The sequence below is a fragment of the Rhinolophus sinicus genome, chromosome 1, assembly GCF_057876585.1.
Source record: "Rhinolophus sinicus isolate RSI-liver-muscle chromosome 1, RSI-T2T, whole genome shotgun sequence".
Taxonomy (NCBI): Eukaryota; Metazoa; Chordata; class Mammalia; order Chiroptera; family Rhinolophidae; genus Rhinolophus; species Rhinolophus sinicus.
Window position 1 is genome coordinate 168,262,892 of NC_142501.1, and position 22,777 is coordinate 168,285,668.

The window sequence follows — 22,777 nt, forward strand, 5'->3', positions numbered from 1 at the left end:
GCTCAAGCTGGTGAGAGTTATTTATTTATTTGTTTGTTTGTTTGTTTTAAGGAGGGGGGCAGCTCACAGTGGCCCATGCTGGGATCCAACCAGCAACTTTGGTGTTATCAGCACTGTGCTCTAACCAACTGAGCTAACCAGCCACCCCCTGGTGAGAGTTTTAAAGATGGGGATTTTGGGCTAGCTATGGTTTTTGGCTGACAGATGCTTTAACTCTTCCTCTAATTCAATTTGCCATTAAAGGTACTAAAAAGACTTTCCCATTAAGAGAGCTAGACAAGAGAAAGGAAGATAGCGGCAGTGGTTAGCTCAGTTGGTTAGAATGCAGTGCTCTTAACAAGGTGGCCGGTTCGATCCCCACATGGACCAAGGAGCTGCACCCTCCACAACTAGATTGAAACAACTACTTGACTTGGTTTCTGCAGTTTCTGCAGATAAGTGTGATGAGTCCTGGAAAAACACACTTAAAAATAAATAAATAAAAGTTTAAGAAAACAAAAAAAAAAAAAAGAAAGGAGGATCATTCAAACAACAATGAAGCAAGAGAATGTTTATTGAAGGCTGAGTAATTGGAATATATTCTCTCATCAAAGGGGAACAGAGTTCATTCTTCTTTGAGTTCATATTATTGGCATACTTTTTAGTAACTGTTTTGAGAGGGTAGAAAACACTCTTTTCCCCTCTGCACTCCCAGACTATGTATGCGATGCTAAAAGCTCTTATCTTTGCCCTGTCCTTTCTTCTCTCTCTCCTCCTTGCTCTCTCCCTCCGTCCCTCAGTAGTGTAACAGAATAAAGAGATCCACCAACAATCAACAAAGATTAATATTTATGGGACATATATTGTGTATAAGATGTGTTAAACACTATATGGGGATTTTTCAAAATAAAATAGAAGCTCTAGTACATGACTTCGCTTAGTCAATCCACCAGATTAACCAATGTTCTCCATTCGATCTCTAAAACACACAGATGAATGTGTGGCCCCTGAATGTTTACTGATGAGTTCTATCATTGTACACCTGTACATTTATGCTCCCTCCACCTGAGTTATAACTATTAAGACACATTTATTCCCTTAATAGTGTCTGAGTGCCTACTATGTGACAGGCATTGTTCTAGGACACAGGACACAGCAATGAATAAAACAAAAATCTGTCCCTATGAAGCTTACATAAAACTCGTTTTAGTTTCCCAAACTTTCAATATGAGTTATGCTTGCTAATATAATAAGGCAATTTAATTTTTATATAATTATTAAAAATAAGGGCAAAACATTCATATTTTTCCTATTGAAAACGAAGTTGAAACTTAAAAATGGCTAAATGATAAATTTTATGTTATATATATTTTACCATAACTTTTAAAAAACGGAGTTGAATATTGTGGAAAGACAAATCACTGCTACAAATTATCATGGGCAAAACTGGAATACATTACACAAATATGGAAGTATTCTAAACGATATTATTTCACACGTGTCAGTTTCTGCGTTTCCTTTAACAAAAACCAAAACAGAACATTGTAGATTTTGCATTTGGAAATGGTTTATGTAAAAAAAGATAACCTGGAACTTGCAACAGCAAATTCATGGTCAGAGAGGCACTTGGCCCAGCATCAAAAGATTGGCTAATAAATGCATAATGATAGGTTTTTAGTAAAAACAAAATGCTTAGGTTACATATGTATAATTTTTTATAGTTCTCTAACGTTTCAGATGAGCTGAAGAACTATTCATCCTAACAGCTTCAACTCTCTAAGATAAATTTCCTCTCTTCAAGTGGTTATAAAAAGCACTTCTTCCATTTACATGAATATTTAGCCCTAAACTGATCATCAGTTTCTGCAGATAAGACCATCTTCCTTCTACATTTTCTATTAGACATTATAGAGAGAAATGCAAAAATCAAGGCACTCAACTTTCAAGAAATTTTTCACGAAGTGATGCTTTGTTTTACTAAACACTCCAACTCCACTTAACAAAGCCCTTAATGAGCAACCTTCTTGCACAGCAACTCACTCCCAGCAGACAGTGCGAAATCACCCTCTTTAAAACAGAACATAAACTAGAAAGCTTAACTTCTGATTTGGCCTCCATTTCTGAGAACACTTAAAAAAAATAAAAAATAAAAAACAAAGATTAGCAGTCATGAACCCTAAGGCAAGTCCCTGTAGGTCAGATTTAGATGACAGCATATTCATATTAAATTACTGTGTGTATGTTCAAACATGGCTGTTTCAAACAACAGAAGGGTTACGCTTATTTGCCATACTCCCTTCATCCAAATTGAATAGGCGGTTACATAACTTGCCAGGACAAGTAATAGAAATGAGTCAGAGGCAGGACCAGCCCTAGTAAAAATTGTGAATTGGGCAGTTTGATTTCAGTGCCACACCCTCTTAGTGCTACACACACTTCCTTGATCCCCTCCCTTGGTATCATCGCCCTGGGGGTCACCCTCAAACCGCATTACCTCTCCCCCCACCAAAGGCCTCTCTCTCCCTCTTTCTCTTCCACTCACACCGAAACTAGCTTCCCCTCTCTCCTCCTTCCCCTTAACTAATTAAAATTTACCTCTGCAGTGTCTCTTACCCTCAGGGTTTAAAGTGACAACTACCTAATCTGATAAACCGATCTACACTAAGTTCAAAGAGAGAAAGCTGGAAGGTAAAGTGAATTTTAACCTTGACCCTCTAAAGTTAACACCTTTGGAGTTTACTCATTAGTGACTAAAAGTGAGAATTGCCAGCAAAGGCATTCAGGAGAAATATTTTGGTTCAGGTACAGCCTGACAAGTGAAGCAGGAGTAGGCAAATGCTTTTAGGCTGACAGGCTGCCAGCCCTGTTGAGAGTCCTTACCCTGACCAAGCCTTGGTCAGTTTGGGGTCAGTAGGGGAAACTGGAAAGGAGCCAAGAATCTCTCGTTGGCAAACAAAGTGGAAGTTATAGGAGCAGCACAATTAAATTTCTCGGACTTAACCTCCCATAGGACAAGCTAGCTTTGGTATCTAATATTTTCTAGTTTCTCTTCAGAATAAGAGATTATTTGAGAAAAAATTCTGAATAAGTCTAAAACACTAATTCCAAAAATCCGTACAGCTACTGTTGCTATTAGATTTTTTTCAATAGTGGTTTAAAGTTTATAAATAGTTTCCATATACATATTTCATTTAATCCTATTAAATACTGAAAGCACATTACAGGCTATTATGTGTGGAACATACCAGCTATTCTTATTTCCTTCGCTTTATAAATAAGGAAAATGATGCTCAAAGAAGTTGTTAAGTGGCTTGCCAAGATTTGTACTTAGGTCTTCTGAGTGCAAATGCTGTGTGCTCTTTCATTGTTCTAAGCTACTAGGCTGCCTCCCAACATTTAGTTATCTGTGCCATTGCTGTCATGTAACTCTACATCCTGGGGGAATTCTCAGATTTTAAGGAGAGTTCAGCTACTACTAAAAGAAATAACCTGTTTATTCAATGAACCTGAGGGTAATTGTAGGCCTATCTGGTTTCCATTGCTGCATTATTTCCCTAGCTAATTCTTGGTCCACTGGGAAGTGTTAGTACTGCTTCACAAAGTCTTCCTTAAGCAGCGTCAGAGTTTGTGCTCCAGTTACCTGCTCATGTTTTAGTGGATTACTTATCTGGCTTCTACTCTCACCTGGGCAAAGTTCCCATCACAGTCCTTACTCTGTAAGCAAGAAAGGATAATATGTTTCTGGGCTTAAAGGGGGAAAACACTAACATAGTTGATACAAGCCAAAATACAAATATTTCACATTGAGAAGAACACAAGGAGCCAGCTGGGAAAAACACTGCTATTTACAGATTTAGATTAGCTCAGAATTCATTTCAACCTTTGAGGTAAAAGCTGGTATTTTTAAAACATTAGCATTTAAAGCACACAGTCTTAAAGTTTTGCAGAGATATAAACCGCTTTCTGAATTTTGAAACATATAGATGCTTTCCCTAGAAAAATGCACAAACACACATACTTGGCATACAGTTTCAAGGGGTCCATCATGAGGTGATCCATGCATCCCCCATAAAATATTCCTAACTTAGAATGTCACAAGTGTGGTCCCTAAGTGATGAACATTGTGAGGCCCATGGGCCACCCGGGAGCATAATTAAATTTCTGTTATGATCAGCTATCTAATTTCTTTATTAGTAGTAGTAAAAATGTATGTTAACTTTTTGTAACAAAAATAACACGTGTTTGTTGTAAAGATTCCGAATAAAACCATTTCAGAAATGCAATGTTTTCTATAATTCTAATCCTCAGAGAAACCATTGTTAACAGTATGAATATTGTCATGTATAGATATACGTACTTTTGAAGAGAAATCAGATCATACAGTACTGCAACGTGGTTTTGTCACTAGGTAATATATGAGTGGCTAGACTATAGTTTATGATGTCATTTCACTATCACGGACTTTTATTTTTTTAAATTTTTATAACTGCCAAAAATACTTCAATGAATATTCTTGATCATATCTCTGCTTATGAATGTAAATATTTCTTTAGGATAAATTTCCAAAATGGAATAAGTTAAAGGATATAAACATTATGAATTATGAAAGACATTGAAATAGCACGCCCAAATGAAATAAGCCAACATATAATCCTACCAACAATCATGGGGCATTACCTATTTTACATATTTTCACCAAAACCAGGTATTATAAGTCTTTAAACATATTTCTCCAATTTGACAGTTATATATGCTAGCTCATTTTTGTTATTTTAATTTCTTCACATACCTGTTTTATTTTCAAATATGCATTGCTTTTCTGAATTTCTTCTTTTGTAAATTTCTTACTCATTGTTTTTATATAGAATCTTTATATTTTATGTGGTAAAACGTACAAATTCTTTTAAAGTTTTTGGGGATAACTGGGTAGCTGTTGCTACCACCAAACTAAATTCCATACAGATCAAAGAATAAAATGTGAAAAACAAAGCCATGAAAGTTCTCGAAGAAAACATGGGAGAATGTTTTTGGTAAAAGAAAAGAAAATATCTTGTAAGCATAAAATACCTTGATGCTCATAATAGAAATGAAAATTATACCTGGAATGAGATGGCATTTTGTACCTGTTAGATTGGCAAAGGTCAAAAAAGTTTCAAATGCTATATTGATGAGGAGTGGGGAAACATGGTATGCTATCAAACTTTCTAACTGCGTTGAGATGACTGTAACTTGCACTGCTTTTCCAGAGGGCAGCTTGGTTTTCTTTACCAAAATGTAAAACATGTTTACTCTTTAATCTAGCAATTACACTTCTAGAAGATAAACCTACAGTGTTACTCCACATATAAGCCAAGAGCAGGTACAAAGAAATGTAATTTAACATGTAAGGAATAGCAGATGTTTGGGAATGACTTACATGTCCACTTTAAAAGGTAGAAAAATAAATTATACTCCATCTGTGAAAGGATTTCAATCTAAAATGGAACTAGAGGATATGAAATGGAAAATCTCACGCATGTACCTTCAGAATAACGGAATTTAGGAACTGAGAAACTGATTCCCCATAAATGCCTGATTTACAGAAGACTGAAACTTATCTCCTGACCAATGAACATCTGCCAAGAATCTCTCCCCCTCCTCAAGCCAATGAATTTACTGCTTGGACTTCCCCCTCTTTGTATTCCTTGCCTATAAATAACAGCCCGCCACAAATCCTCAACAGACTCACTTGTAGCTTGTTACAGGCATGAGATTCCTAAATTGCTATTCGCAAATAAACTCAATTTCTGGTAATTTGATCTTGTCTAAGTTTACCTTTTTATTGCAGTTGACACACCTACGCAACAGATAGTATGGAGCCACTCAAAAGAGCCAGGCTCATCTAGAGATCTGATAATAGAGATCAAAAATTACAAAGATAAAAAATATCAAGGTATTAGATGAGTTTGTGATCTAACTATTCTTTGAAAAAGGATATGTATCTCTGTGCGTATTGGAAATGACACACTAGGAATAGCTAGGTTTCTCACTGAACGATACGTTTTCCTTATCATATATTATACCTAGTCAACAACTTAATAGTATATCATACCTGGCCTGGAGTCAAGTCTGCTGCGAATCTTTGTCATTTATAATTTATTTTAATATTTTTTAGTGTGATTCCTCATTTATTTTCTTTTTTAGAAACTTCTTGGATAGTTTTGAATGGTTAATCGTCCAAATTAACTTTTAAATTATTTCTTCAAATTCCCAAAAATATTCCGTTACACAGTTGATTAGGATTGTAATGGATATAAGATTACTTTGAAAAGATATTATAATTATACAATGTTGGAATCTTAGTATTTAACCTAAAAGTATATCTCTTCTCTATTCAAGCATTTTTTTTTGTCTCAAAAGTTTATAATTTTTAGTCAGTGTTGTTAATTTCTTTTAGTATTTATTTTCAGCTATTTTTTTGTGGTTATTATAAATAGAATTATTTTTATTATATTTTCTAAGTGGTTATGCTTTATACATAGGAAAGTTTTTAATTTTTGTAGTTAATTTTTATAACTGGATACCTTAACTCATCTTTTATTGATTCTACAAGTTTTTCAATTGATCCTTGGGATTTTCATATCATTTACAAACAAATTACAATCCTAATTTATTTTCAGTACTTAATTTCTTATTTTTATTCCATATGTAATTGCACTGGCTATCATTTCCTTACATGGTATGATGGTGGGCATTTCTTTCATGATTACCATGGGAATAATTACAATGTTTCATTATAAGGCAAGTTTCTGGCTTTGGTATGAAACACACATTTTTAAATTATCTATTTTAAATTCTTCAAAAGTTTTTATTAGGAATGATGCTGGATTTTACAAAATCCTTTTGCATCAATTAAGACAAGTACACAGTTTTCTCCTTTGACTTATTCACATAGTCAACTGTATGAATATGTTTTTTACTGTTGAGTATTTTTTATATACCTGGCTAAAATCCTCTTATATAGGCATATTATTTGTAATGCAGTTCTGGCTTCTATTTGTAAATATTGTATTTTAATTTTCTATTATATCCAAAAGGAGGTAACCTGTAGATTTCTCTTTTATGTGCTTGTTATCAGGTTTTGGTATCACAGCCATTTATTTAAAAACTAGTCTCTCAGCTCACACAAAACAGAAGGATTACTCATGAAAAAGCCTTGAGGGCAGCCACTTGAAATGATCTTAATGCAAAAAAAATGAAGAAAGGAAGGAAAGATGGGAGGAAGGGAGGAAGGGAGGAAGGAAGGGAGAAACAACACTGTGGTTTGTCTACTTTTGTGAAAATTTCCAACACCATACTCTTTCTAGACCTTCTTTCTGACATGAATTCACAAGCTGTTCCAAGTATTATGGACACTGCTTTTCTTTACAACAAATACATGAACTTTCAGTGGCAGAGGCAGATGTTCCATGAAGGTTTTTATTCCCAGAAAATCTGCCTCTCTCTCTCTCTCTACCTTACCAGCCTGATACGTGAACCAGAGCATTTAAAAACTCCTATTTCAGAAAATGGGGGAAGGGCTGGGGAAATAGCTCCAATCCTTCACTTCTGTCTCCAGTTTCGTTAGGTTGATCTTCTCACTGTTATTTACCCCCACCACTCTATTTCTGGTGCTGCTCTCTGGTTTTATGTTGTTTCCTTCAACTATCTTTCCTCATCTTCGATTCATCCATCCCACTACCTACTTCAAAACTGTTTAAATTTCCTTCCTCCATAATCTGACTAACCCAGCCCATTCCACAGACTTTCATTTGCTAAGGTTCTCAAAGTTTGTCTGCACTTTCTAGGTATCATTGTTCTCAAATTGTTTCAAGAGTGCTAGTTTTCTTTTTTAGGCTTTGTGGTTAGCTTTTTGAGGGCAGGGGCCTTATCTTAAAATTCTGCTGTGCATTTCCCATTGTGTTTAGCACTGAGTAATCACATTCAATGCATACTTGCCAGGCATATTTGACTGACGACCCATCATAGTTATTCATTTAGTAAATGAGATAATGAAAATTCAAGCGCTCGCCAAAGGTAAATCATTACCACTAATTCCCTCATTCATCATACACATACAGCAGCCTCAGGGGCTTGGGAACCTAGGATAGCAGCTTTTACTTTGTCTCTGGTCTCTCCATTTCGAAACTTCAGTCAAGAAGTTTCGATTTACATACCTAGGGCCCAACACGAGGGGTCCAAGATTAAATTTACCCCTAGGTCCCCTTCCCAGAGTGGACTAGGTTACCTTATACTTGTATCTCTAAGAATAAACCCAAAGTTTTGAAACTCAAATGACAAGATTCCATTTGCTCATGAATTCAGCAAGATTTCCTTGTAAACTGTTGAAACCCAAATTTTAGCTTGCAGGAGGGAAATAACTGCTACTAGGACACACCTTTGCCAAATTGTAACGTGCACTCCTACATAGAAAAGTGGATGTTTTTTATTTTATTGGATTATGTTAAACGTTTTAATAAATTTTAAACTTTAGGATACCTTAGTTTCAGAGGAAAAATAACAGTGCAAGAATTTACATACTTTTTCTTTTTTTCAAAAATAAGAGAATTTCAGTTTTCCACAGGGCATTTGGGGTTGATGAAGTGCTCCCACCACAACCTTGAAGATCACTTTACAACTGTGGGAAAACTCACCGAGCAGCTTTCGTTGACCCCGCCATTTCCAAGTTGCTATATTGCTACAGGGAGCTGTCAGAGCCCTGCCCTTTCTCTATCTCTCTTCTCACTCTTTAAAGCCAAATCCGCCCAGTGAGAATTTGGAAACAAGGCTGCAGGCAAGGGAAGGTAAGTAGGGGGAGGGGTTCTTTAGACCGATAGGGGAAGAGCTATCAGTTAAGCATTTTTCACTCTCCCTCGCCCTCCCCAGGGCCTTAAAGTTCTGTTTCTGAAGTTGGAAGTGTGGGGGCGGTCTGCAGCTTTTTCAACTTGGCCTAAAATTAGGAGTCCACACAGCAGGGGATAAGAACTTTGCCGCTGGGCCATCAACCTGAGCGTCTGGTTAGCCAGAAGAACACGAAAAGCCAGGCCCAAGGCACCGGTTGTCATGGGAACTGAAGCGCTGGTCTCCCGGGCGACCTCGTCCCCAGGGAGGGGGTGGGACTGGAGGCCTAGTGGGCCAATCAGGACGAGGGGAGAGCAGGGTCGAAGATCCGCGGTCCTCTAGGAGCCCGGGAACCGTTGAGTGACAGGAACGGGGGCAGGGCCGGCACCGCCGCCGGAGGTGGAGCTGGAGTTGTGCAAGCAGCTCCTGCGGCCGCGGCGCGGCGAGGGTGACACACCATGATCACGGCCCCTAGAGACCATCGTGCTGGCGAGCAGCACGCCCTGGTGCCCCCGTCCGCCTCAGCCACCTCGGTAGCGCTCGAAGCCGGCTGCAGGAGTTGAGCTGCCCCGCGCCAGAGGGGTTTGGAGAAGCCCTTGGAGGCGCGCTGAGCACAGGAGGGCGGAGAGGCTGCTTGAGCGCTCCTGGGTCAGGCGGTCGGCTGGGGTCGCCGCTCGAGGGGCGTTTCCGAGGCGTGGTGGAGGAGGAGGAGATGCTGCTCCTCTTCTCCCCCTCCCCAAGCTCCTTCTCTAGCTTCTTCTGCCCACGCCCGCAGCCGCTTGGGGGAGAAGAGGTGGTGGTTCTAGGCGCCCGCGGCGGCTGCCCGCTGCCCGCCCCGACGCCGTGTTCGGGGACCCGCAACCCTCGCCCAGCGCTTCAGTAGCAGGACTTGGTCTCCGGACGAGCGGGTAAGGAAGGACGTGAGCGGCCCTGGGCTCTGGGCTGGATGTGCAGAAGTGCAAAGCAAAGTACACCGCCCTCGCTCTCTTCCTCCTCTCTGCTTTTGCTCCAGCCCCTGAAACCAACTCTGTTGCTCGGGTGGAAGATCGTTGTGTTTTTTGGTTTTTTTCCTTGGTGGGGTGTTTTTGTATGTTAGAGTGGGGGTGGGGTGCCTGCAGTGGGAAAGGATGAGATGAAGTTTCATTGTGAATTAGGTAGATCCCCCTCTTCCGCGGGGGAAAGCTGATTCTTGGGATGAAACCAGAGGGGGAGTAAGCGACTGGTGTAACAGGGAATGACATTGTCCCATCATGCTAGTACAGCTTGCTCTCTGTGCGTGCTAAGGGAAGGGCTCCCGGAGTCTGTTTCTAATTTTTGTAAATGATTGTGGACATGGTGTGGTTAGAGGCCGCCCAGAAGAATGTATATGTAAGGGCTCGGAGAAGGGGTGGGGTGGTGGGGACGGGGGGTGGGGGGGAGAGAGACAGAGAGAGAGAGAGGGAGACTGCCTGATGCAGGCTCTATTATTGCTTTTCTTCTTCGTGCCCCAGTTGAAACTCCCTCCCCCCTTTGCTCATTACAGGATACTGTAGTACAGGAAGCTGGAAAGCTGGAGTTTGGTAAAGTCAAGAAAGAGCTTACGAAGTTTAATTTCCTTCTGTTGTAAATATATTGGAGGAGGGGAAATGGGGAGAAATATTATCTCTAAAGTAGATTTACAGCAATATACGTAGGTTTCATTGGTCTTACACATATATGATCGACACCTCCACACACTTGCAATTAATCTCTTCGACAGCCTTGTGTCATTTTTGTTTAATTGCATCTTTGAAACAACAAACGCGGTGACTTCATAGGGAGCTGCCCCGAGCTGAGTTTACCTCTCAGAAAATGGGGCAATCGGGTTTGTTTTCAAGGCGGGGACCTAAACAAAATGTAGGACACCTGATCTATGGGTTGAAGAACGCTGGTAACTAATTAGCAAGATTTAAAAAATATATGTATCAGAGTTGACTAAAGGATGGGGGGAAAAATAAAAGTCGCTGTATTATGAAACAAGCGTTGGTATTTTCCCAAATTCTTGATGACTTGGGCTGGCAGGGTCCAAGTGAAAACTTGCTTCACGCTCATTGGTTGCTTGTGGTAGTGCTATGAAACAAATCATTTCTCGTTTTAATATCATTAGCATTTTAAATTAAATGTTTGCATATATCGATTCACTAAATTCAGAGTCAAATTGAATGTTTTAACATCCAACCCTAAATTTATTGTACTTTTACATAATAACATTGTGTTCTAACTTTGATATTCTTGAGACTTTGTGGGAGTGTGTGGGGGAGAGGCTAGAATGGAAACTGGAATTAAAAACAGAAAAATATCTAGGGTTAGATATTAAGAAAAAGATATTAGATTGTCTTTCACTTTTGTAATTGGAGAATTATGACCTCCTTTACCATTATGTCAGTTTGTCTTTTGAATTTACTTTTTCCCACCAAAATTTTTACTTGCATGGAAAGGCTACTTATTTTTTGGAAGGCAATTACCAAAAATATTTATAATTAGCTTTTCACATCACAAGTAACACCCATATACACAAACCATTAAAACCAGTGTCAATTTAAATGATATATTTTGATACTTTGATAGGAATCAAAAGGTATAAATGTTTACATTGTCTTCTTCTGGAGGTATGCTTCATAAATGCAGAAAGTAATTTGAGAATTGGCTCATTAGTTGTTTTGGGGTATATGACAAGTATCAATCTTTAAATGAATGGAATTCATGTGTTAAAAAAAAAAAGGTCAAATGCTTGCTTTACGTCACTTTTAATAGGTTAAGGATTGGATGAAAAAGCATTGTAACTGCTTTTGTATCAATTGAGTGTATATTTTTCCAGCTCATCTTATTGCCCAGCCCCAAGCATACTGGAGAAAAGTACGTGGATAAGCTGGTGCTGCTGCTGCTTCTGCTTCGGCTTTTTTGACAGAGTTGGTGATTTTTAAATAAACTACAAAACATTTTTTTGTGGTATAATTATATTGTAATTAATACCATTTGAAATAAAAAAGAAACACTACCATAGTCTAAGCCAGTGCATTTAGGAGTTACTCCTGGCAACATAATCTTATTTTGGAATATGCTCTGAGAAAAGTTTGTGCCATTAATTAGAATAGTGAGGTGAAGCTCTCTGATGTAGCCAAATGAGACTCATTTGAGTTAATGTCACTTTATAAGGTAGGGGCCTGGAAAAGAGAAAAGATAATGGATCTCAGGATAGAAGGATTAGTGCTGGTGGGAAGGGTGAAGTTCTCTTGCTCTGGATTTCAGTTTTTCTCAGAGAACTTTCTCTTTTACTTTGAAAATTAAGATGAGTTGAACAAATCAGGAACTGGATTTTTAAAAGATAGATTTTAGTGAGTATACCTACAAGCACAGAAATGTCGTTGGCTGAATACTTCATCTATGCCTAATAAACAGTTTATTTTATTTCTAGTTTAGTGACTGTATGTTAGAATAATGAGTGGCTTTCAAATATCTTTATAACCAGGATTCAATCCAGACGAATTAAACCAGAATCTTTGCAGGGTGAGACTCAGGCATCCATATTATTGAAGACTCCCTAAAATACTATAACATGAAGCCAACTTGTGAACCAGTATTCTTTCTAGTCCACTCTAGAAGGTCAGTATAGAAAACTTGATTCCCATAAATGCAGCAATGTTTTTATATTGTATCATAGCCCTTTCCTTTTTATAAATCACAATTTTTTTTTTAAATAAACATGTCTTAGAAGCATCTATGTATATGCTTGTCTACAGGACTTTTTACTATTTGAATCAGAATTTAAGGTACAAATGTTCCCCTCCAGTTCCTTAGAATTGCGCTGTCCAATGTAGTACTCCAGCCACAAGTGGCTAAATTTAAACTAATTGGATACAATTTAAAATTCAGTTCTTTATTCCCACTAGCCATATTTAAAATACTCAGTAGCCACTTGTGGCTAGTAGCGACTGTATTGGACAGCTCAGATGTGAAACATTTCTATCATCACAGAAAGTTCTGTATCACCGAGAGGTTTTAAAATTTGTATTCCAGTTTCTCATCATCTGAAAAGGAATATATATACTCATTTCCTTCGGATTTATAATTTTAAAAATACATAATATTTTTTATAGTTGTTTTTTAAATGAGGGGAAATACCACATTTTTCTATACTTATGTTACCTCTTTCCTCAGTGTGTTGTACCTAGTAAGGTTTTCCTTTTTAAAGTTAACTGAGAGGAGGAACTCCAGTGTCCTTATATTTATTATTTATATCAGTATGCTCTGAATCTAACCCTTGTGTATTACAACAGTTGCCCTTCTGGAAACGGAGAAAGTCATCATTTCAACTCAAGTGTTGGAATTTGATTCAAGGTTTTTCTATCTGGTGAAAGTTCTTATGTTCTTTCACAAATAGATTCTTAGTTGTCATACGATATGATTCAATTTTGCAACAGAAAATCATCTTATTAGCTTTAGCATGAACATGCAGTTACAATAAGAGACTTTGTTTTCCCATATGAGAAAAAAATGAGGCTTCTAAATAATTTGAGATGGTTGTAAGCTAACAATATGTCATGAATTTTCATGGTGTTTGTTGCCGCTTATTAACTACTGATGCGCAACTTAGAAGAAACTGTACCGTGTAGTTCATCTTACCTGCAACTCCTTAACACACCTAAAAAATTTTCAGTTTTCTCTGTTGGTTTAGTGCACTCGGAGTAGAAATGGAAACAAAATTATTTTCAGTTAAAAGTATGCTTTCTTTAGTTTTTACCTTATTGGTAGATGGTACATTTCTTTATACATAAATACATGCATTTTCACCTACTCAGATAAGACAAATTTGCATCCAGAATGTGTGTTCTTTTTGAAAGGATGCCTGATGGAATGATTGGTATATAATATTATTTTCACGTGTTAGTGCTTTTTTACCTAGCTCTAATGTAGGCTGTGGGACAAAAATGAAGCATTGTTGTTGAATAACTTAAATTAAGGTTAGATTGATTATATAATGGGAGAATGTAGCAAAAATATTCAAAGTTAGTGATAGTCTAGGAATTTTTTAAAAGAAGGGAACCCTTTTAAGAAATTTGTTTATTTTAGCACTGCTGAAGTATTACTTAAGCACTTTTTTTAGACAAGTGTAATTTTGATAATAAACATTTAAACAATTAAGGGATGATTAATTATTTTAGTTCTTAGTGTAGTCAAATATCTCTTCTGGAAAATATAATGTAATTCAGTTTTTCAAGTGAAAAGAAATAATCAGTATTTTGGTATAGGAATTTCCCTTATTGTTAAGGAATGAGCTTGAGGCAGTGATTCAAATGTAACATCTCAATTTTCTAAGTACCACGTGAAAATTTACCCAAGCTAAAATATATCCTTATAGCTGCACTTCATGAAAGCTGGAATAGATGTTTTGTTAAAACAAAACAAAAAAAGCCTAATAATTAAAACACCAATAAGTGTAATAGAAACTTTAGTTCAGGAATGTTCAATTATCAGATCAAAACTAGATAAAACTGTATTGTAGATACATACCATTTGCTTGAGTTCAATCAGAACTTTGAAATTCTGGCACTGCTTTGCAGTGTATAGAAATGAATAGCAAAGAGGATATGTGTTATTACATAGTACCCGGCAATATAATTCAAGTTGATATATCTTCCACTGTTCATAGTTATATAATTCTTATAGTTACAATAAAAATCTAGACTACATCATTCTCTATTATTAAAAGAATGAGGGTCAGCCAGGTGGTTCAGGTGGTTGGAGCGCCATGCACCTAATGCCAAGGTCACTGGTTCGAGTCCACATGGGCCAGTGAGCTGCGCCCTCTACAGCTAAGATTGTGAACAACAGCTCTCCCTGTAGCTGGGCGGCGGTGGCTACTGCGTACTGCCATGAGCAGCGGGTGGCCAGTGTGAGTGGCTGGCAGCTGGTGAGAGCTGCCATGAGCAGCCCACCGGCGACCAACTGCCTCAGCCGGGGTGAGCACAAGGCTCATAATACCAGCATGGGCCAGAGAGCTGTGACCTACACAGCTAGACTGAGAAATAGGCTTGAACCGGAGTGGGGCTGGGGAGGCGGAAGAAGGGGGGAAAAATTAATGAGTATTTCCTTCAGCTTTTAAATAGAAGGAAATATTTTAATGTGGTAACATACTATATATATATATATATATATATATATGTAACACCCATTGTGTAACTAAAGACCAAACTGAGCTATGTTTTAAAAAATTTCCCCTGAATCTTTCTCAGTATTTTTGTTAGTACATCGAGATTTCTAACTTCATAGGGATTTTAAGATTGTGTTGTGATACTAAGATTTAATTGAAAAATGGTTAATATTGTTGATATTTAATATTACTATTAAGGGGATACTAAAGAATCACTGTTGGTGAGCCAAGGTCATTGAATGTTTTTTCGTAGTAGCAATGATGAATTTGGGCTCATCTATCTACATTCTGATGCCCAGTTCTCTTTTTAATTGTTCTGTATTCTGTAAATATACAATTAATTCCTATTTTCTTCCAGGCATTCTACTAGGTACTAGTGGTACACAGAGAGGACACATTTCCAAGACAGCAGATAAATGGAATAGTCTGGCCACATAGCTTTAGTTATATGAATTCATGCCAAGTAAATCTATTGACAGGATATATTGATATAGAACAGCTGTGAAGATAAAATTAACATGCAAAATTTCCTCGTAAAACTTTACCAACACAATGGTAACTATCTGAATATATGTGTATATGAATTGTTTTTAGGTGCAGCTGTGCATGGCGTTGAACACTCCTGTTTGATATTGAGACAGTATCACATGGTATTTAGAGCATAGACTCTGGAGCCAGGCTGCCTGGGCTTTGATTTCTGACTTTATGGTTTATTAGCTCTGTGCCCTTGTGCAAGTTTCTTAACCTCACTGTACTTTAGTTTCCTCATCTGCGAAATGAGGATAATAACCAGGCCTCTTTTATGGGATTGCTATAAAGACCAAATGAGTTAATACATGTAAAGACTTAGAGCACTGACTAATGCATACTAAGTATTTAATAAATTAGCTATTATTATTTTTGGTATATTTATGTTTGATTTATAACCTTTTTTTGTTGTTGTTTTTTTAGCAGTGGTAAAGTTAATACATGGCCTGAAATATGTATTTTTTGTTGCAGAGTTAGGGCCCTACTTTGTTCCTTGGGCTACATGTTTCTTCTAGTCATTACTTGGGCTCATTGATATTGTTAACATGTGCCTAATTTTTATGTAGTAAGTGAAACTTATAAAAATAAACGTTGTCTTCTTCAGATTACTCATTTTTAGGACACTAGATCTCCTGTATCAGTTACTTCAGAGCATATGGCGTGTTGTTTTGAATATCCTTCCTAGTGGCATATCTCTTCTTTGAGAGTAGGTTGATTCATCTAAGTAATATATATTCATGTTTTAGAAAGGTGAGTGGATGAGTATAATTTGAATTAAAATGAAAAATGATAATAAAGTAAAAGGAATCATTTTTTAAGATACGGCAGTAAACTTTTGTTTACCAACTGATACTGTGCACACTGTAGAACTTTCAATATGTAATATACCTTATGAATCTCCAAGGTACCGCATATGTCCTTTTTCATTAATTTGACCATTTAACTACAGAATTCATAGTGCATCTCTTATCACCTCTCATCACAGGAGCACTGATTTGGGAAATGCTGCCTGAGATATTCTTTGTGCTCACTCTGTTCAAGACTACTGCAATGAATGGTTTGTTCAGCTTCTTCCAGTTAGAAATTGCATTTGAGTTGCTAGTATAAGAGACCGCGCATAACGATGGACTAAAGAAGGCAGGGATTTCTTTTTTCTAACATATCATAAACTCAAGAGCTAGTATGGCAGTTTCAAGACATGGCAATGAATCCAGACATCTTTTATTTTTCTTCTCCTCCTTAGTGCATGGTTTTCATTCTCAAGATGACGTCATGGTCACAAAATGGCTGATAACATTTTATTCAAAATGCTGTCTTTCCAGGCAGACAGACTATGGAAGAAATTGGGAAAATGGCAAAAAGAGTGGGACTTCCAGCTGATTCAGATCCTTTTAAAGAATTTTCTTGAAAGCCTTGCCCAATGACTTCTGTTTATATTGGCTACCCCTACATTCAAGGAAAACTGGGAATTGAAGTTTCTTGCTGGGCACTGGGCAGTCCCAAAACTAAAGAGAATAGATACTGGGCATCCAATTATTTTCTCTCTGGACTTCCTAACCTCTGATATCTACTTGTTTCCAATTTAGTGGAATTTGGCTGTAGTACACATAGATAAATTATAGACCACATGCTAGGTTTGGTGTGCGTGTGGGAGGGGATGGGAGGTTGGGTTGTATTCACTTGCTTACCACTTGATATCTAACATATAAATAATGCTGATTAAAGTGTCTTGACCTAGAGAATAGTTAAGAAACTGGATTCACTTTCTGTGAAGGTGATTTACAGCCATTAAGATTATTTGGTACTTTAATACTTTGCTTTGTCCGATACTTAATTCCTTGAAGTAATATGTCTCATTCATACAATTTAAAAAATATTAGTATTCAGCCTATCATTGAAATACTAAATTGAGTTTTTGTTAACCTTTAACAAGACAAAATTATTGTATTTATATCTGCTCTTGAATGTTTAGCTTTTGTGAAAACTAAATCTAGGTAGTGTCATGATTTATTTATTCACATTCAGATATAAACTAGGAAGTACAGGGTAGTAGAAAACACACATTGTGAATTTTGATGGTCTTTGATTTGGGCTTTATCTCTTTTTGTAATTAGAGTCATCTTGAATAAGTAATTTAATCTTTCTGTGTCTGATCTGTAAAATGGAAAAAAACAATATCTACTGTCAGCTTTTGTGAGCTTTATTCCTGAGTAACTGCACATTTAAAATGATTGGGCACAGCCCAGTGATTAAGTCTGTATGAATTACTTACCTTTTGCTTCCCTCTTCAGCTGTATGTATTAAGGGAAATAGCAACCTAAGAAATATGATTAATAATACTGAGCTTTTAATACAAAAGCATGGCTTATCTCTTTATCAACCAGATTTTAGCCTCTAGTATACATTGTTTTGATTAGGTAACTGGCTGCTTTGGTTATCAGATTGCTATGTATGCTTATGTAAGGTCTTTTTAGACATGGTAGCTATATATAGGCCACTTTCAGACTAAACTGGTTGACATTTTAAAGGTAATAAAATAGGCAAATCTGCTATGTCCCCTTGAAAATGTGAAAAATATGGAAATTAGTAGGAAAAAATCCCCACAGCATTTACTATAGTTAAAATAGCAACTATTAGAAATGTTTCACAGTAATGTAAACTTATTTTTGTTTTGAATGTCTTTTGTTTCTTGCCTAAACTAACTATACAGCTTAAAGTATTTGACTGACTACTACTCTGTTCAGACTTGTTTTCTGTATTTTGAGAAATACTGAAAAATAAAAGGAAAATTGTCCCTACCAAAAACTTTAAATCTAGGCTTAAAAAAGACACAGATAGGAAAGATAGGGAACCGTTATACATTATGAAACAATGTGTAAGTGCAATAACACTTTTAAGGAAGAAAGTGTGGCTGGATTTAATCAGAGGATTCACTTGGCAGGTAGAACTTGAGTGGTCTTGAAGACATTATTGGATGTCTGATAACAAGTAGTGTATCATAGAGCAGAATAAGAGATGAGTGATGAAGATGGCATGTGAAAATGAGAGAAGTAGGAGGACAGACAATTAGGAAAGGAAAACAATTAGGAAAGTGTAATGTTAAAGAAAGTGCATTAGGAGAGTCTGTCAAGGAGTGTGTGACCAATAGTGCTGAGCTGAAGAAAAACAAAGTAAAAGAACCAGAACAGAGTGATCAGTTGATTATTATTACCATCAAAAGAGTCATTTTGCTACACTGGCAAGGAGGGGAAAAGGAAAAGAAATTGAGATGGAAGATGGTATTTGGTGGCAAAATCGATGATACAGAAGATTTCATAGGTCAGAAAAAGATTCTTTTTAAGATTAAAGATGATGAAAGAACAGCTTCTGTGAGATTAAGATGTTCAAAATACCAGAAAGAGTGAAAAAGAGTAATCTTTTGAGGCTCTGTCTGGATGGGAAGGAGTGAGTCCTAGGTTACAGGTGTTAGCTTTAGTGGTGAGGAGAGCAATACTTTTCTGTAAGATTGAAGTTAGAAGGTTACAAAGATAGAAAAAGGCCTACTGATGATAGAAATGAAAATAAGGTTCTGTAAGAGAATTTGTGCTTAATGCTGTTATCTTCAGAAAATACTAGCAAAGGAGGCAAGATTATCTGCTTTCAATATCTACCTTTATTGTAAAGCTGAAGTTGTAATCTGTTAGACATGACATTGTTTATGTAATCCAAAAAGGTGGGAAAACTTGGAAATGGGGGATTAAGATTTCTGTTCAGTTTTGGCTACTGGTGGAGAATTAGAAGTTTGAGGAGAGAAGTAAATGATCACTGTTGGGGAAGTAATTGGATATTGATAAAGGATTTATAGGCCTTATCAATTTGAAGTTGAATAATTTGAACAGTGGTGGCCTAAATCTGTATCTGCAGAAAATGAAGAGTAAGGTCTAGGGGGATGGTCAAGTAAAATATGGGGACTCAAGTAAGGAGGAAACCTCACCCAGGCTGGAAAGAGTGAGTGAAATGGAAAGTGATTTTATTCAGCACTTTCTGAATTTACTCAATAAGCCAGCCATTGATTGAATCAAAGATCATTTATCATTTGATGTTTTCTACCACTTTGTTAGAACAAGCTGACAAAGGATCTTGACTCTAAGTAAAGTGTATCATGTTTGTTCAACTGATAATGCTATGTGGATTAGTTATTGCTTGGTTCACTTAATCTGAAGTTGGGGATTGTATTTAAAATGAGCCATCTAAACTATAAATTCAGGAAAAGTGTTTAAATAAAAACTTCATCCTGTTTAATATTCTGTTGTGGTAGACAGTTGGCTATCTTATTTACCACTAGAGTAACTTACTGTCAGCCTTTATACTTATTTATTATGATGATTATTACTAGGATTTAAATTTTAAATTAATTGGAAATGTTTTCTGAGAATTGCATTGGGTACAAAAGAATTTTTTATTCTCTTCTTAGAAGTTAGCCTTATACTTGGTAAATACCAACTCCTAAAAGATTTTGAAATGAGCCCTCTCCTTCCATACTTAATTTAGATAAATGTTTTATCTGCTCTACCTAGTGAGGTATAAAAAGTACAATTCAAAAATATATTTACTGTTTTACCAACTCAGGACTTGATTTATTTTTTTTTAATTTCTGAAACAATATATTACAAAACTTCTTGGCTAATAGTGGATTGCCTAAACAGCAAAATTCAGTGTAGGCCTCTAAAAATAGTGTCTTAATCTGGCCAAATCATCTAAAGGATTAATTGTTGTTGCCTTGATTGATAAAGTGTATAAATGGTGGCTGGTACATTTTCCTTTTCTGCTAATTTTTATGTTACCACATATTTCTAAGCAAAAAAATAAAATAATCTAGAGGAAATGTTATTCTAGCTTATAAATTACGCCTAGTTCACTTAGACGACATGTTTTTTAATATATTTGACCTCTTCATCATATGAAAAAGCCTTAATCAAGAATTTCTTGTTTTATCTCAAGAGAAACAGTTTCAGTGACATATGCTATAAGCAGCAAAATTCATGTTTATGATTTCTTTAAAACTATTTATTTTTTTTTAAATATGTAAATCCGCTTTTATAACCCTAGTGAGGGATATTATATTTTCATATCTCTGTATTTAGGCAATTAGCTTTTTAGACTGAACAATATTTTAAAAGCTATGATGCAGCAGTTTATAAATGTGCGTCTGTACCATCATAATCTATAGAGTAAGCCAATAGTTTATATACAAACCACACGTACTGTGTTTCCCGAAAAATAAGCCCTAACCGGAAAATAAGCCCTAGCATGATTTTTCAGGATGACATCCCCTGAACGTAAGTCCTAATGCGTCTTTTGGAGCAAAACTTAATATAAAACCTGGTCTTATTTTCAAACCACCTCAATGAGCATTAGCAATGACGAGGTACTATTTATGTATTTCCTATGTGCTCGGCATTATTTTAAGAATTTGACACATAGAATACCATTTATCTTTACAGAAATCCTGTGAGATACTATTATTATTTTTCAGATGAGAAAACTGAGGCTAAGAGGCTTAGTGAGGTGCCACAGGTCACGCAGCTAGTGGGTGGTGGAGCAGGGATTTTGAATCCGTGTCTCTCTGAATCCGAAGTCAGCTATCTTATCCATAACTTCTCAGGTAAATAGTATCCTTTAAAATGAGCAGCATCAAAGAGGAGCAAAAATTATCTCAATTTACATAGAAAACATGAAAGAGAACTCCACAGTCTATGTTGGAATCGAAATTTTTGAAATTTTCATGAGCTTTTGAACACTTGTTCTTACTAGTATATTTTCCGCTCCTGCCCCCTCCCCCCAAGGTTTCCCTCTACTAATCTGTGGTCTTCATATCATCAAATTTTACTCGAAACTGTTGAGTAAAGAAACGATAATAAAGTGTCCTTTTGAAATTGTTTAAAGATGTTTAAATGCTCACCACAGCATTATTTGTCATGGTATAAAATTAGAAACAACATAAATAGCTTACAGAGGAGGAATGGTTTAACGTGTTCTAAATCTTCCAACTAGGTTGATAAGAGGTTTTTTTATAGCATGGAAATATAATACTAAACAGAAAAAAATGAAACAGTAAATAAAGCATGATTATAACCATAATTTTGGTCTTGCTTTATTTTTTATGAAAACTTTCATTTTTAAAAAAGCCAGAAAGAAAGAAAATTCCCCAAATGGTGATGATACATAGGGAAAACCAACCTGTTTTAGAGAAGTGAAATGATTAGATTGTGAAGAATTTGTGACAGAGAATCTGTTCTGTTGAGTTGAGGAACAGATTATGATTTTTTTGCCTGAAGATTTTTTTTTTCTTTTACTATGGAAAAGCCTTACTGATTGTAATGCATCACATTATCTTAGCCAACACTTTAAACAAACTAGAAGTTATACTTGAGGCTGGGTTACTAGTTTACAAGGATGTTTCAATGATAATATTGATAATACACACTTATAAAAATGCACTGTTTAATGTAGTAAAAATTCAATTCCTCAAAACAGCCTTAAGTTAGATACTACTATTATCTCCATTTTTACAGATAAGGAAACGGGTAGAGTTAGATTAATTTACCCAAATAATACAGATAGTTAAGTGAGAGAGCAAACATTTTATTTATTTGTTTGTTTGTTTGTTTGTTTGTTTGTTTATTTAAATTTTATTTTTTGTGGCTTCAAACAGCACAAATTTATTATCTTACGGTTTCTGAGGTCAGGAGTCCTAAAATCAAGATGAGGGCAGGGTCTGGAAACTAATGAAAAATCCATTTCCTTGCCTTTTCTAGCTTCTGTAGGCCACTTGTGTTCACTGGGTCATCATAGCTCCTATCCCCATCTTCAAGGACACCAGTGTAGCGTCTTCCAATGTCTGTCTTCTCCTTCTGTCCAATCTTCTGTCTCTGAGAGCAAACATTTTAAATCTAGCAATGCTATCTGGTCCCAAACCCTGTGTACTTAAGCACTACACACCATATATTTTAATTGTGAAAATCATTTGTAACTTTTAGTTCAGGGTTAGAAGGAATGATATTATTAAGGTGTGAATAGTTTATAACCAACTCTCCATTCCATTCTTAGTGCATTTAAAAAATGTCCTTTGGTTTGGTTGACAGCTGTTATTTACAGAGCCCCAAACTGTTGGTGACTGCTAACAAAGTTTCTTTTCTTCTCCTTTGAATCAAGTCTTTCAGTAGGCTTGGATGCTTTGTATGTGGTGGTATAAAAAGTGTC

General features: G+C 36.3%; 1 protein-coding gene across 8 annotated transcripts in view; it reads left to right on the plus strand.

Moving 5' to 3' along the window:
* The first annotated feature begins 9,259 nt into the window (after nt 1–9,259).
* Nucleotides 9,260–22,777, plus strand: part of PTPN13 (protein tyrosine phosphatase non-receptor type 13) — a 173,094-nt gene continuing 159,576 nt past the window's right edge. For all 8 annotated transcript variants that reach the window (XM_019731269.3, XM_019731271.3, XM_019731274.3 and 5 more), the window contains exon 1: nt 9,260–9,746. The gene's annotated coding sequence lies outside the window, so the exon portion shown is untranslated. The remainder of the gene's footprint in view (nt 9,747–22,777) is intronic.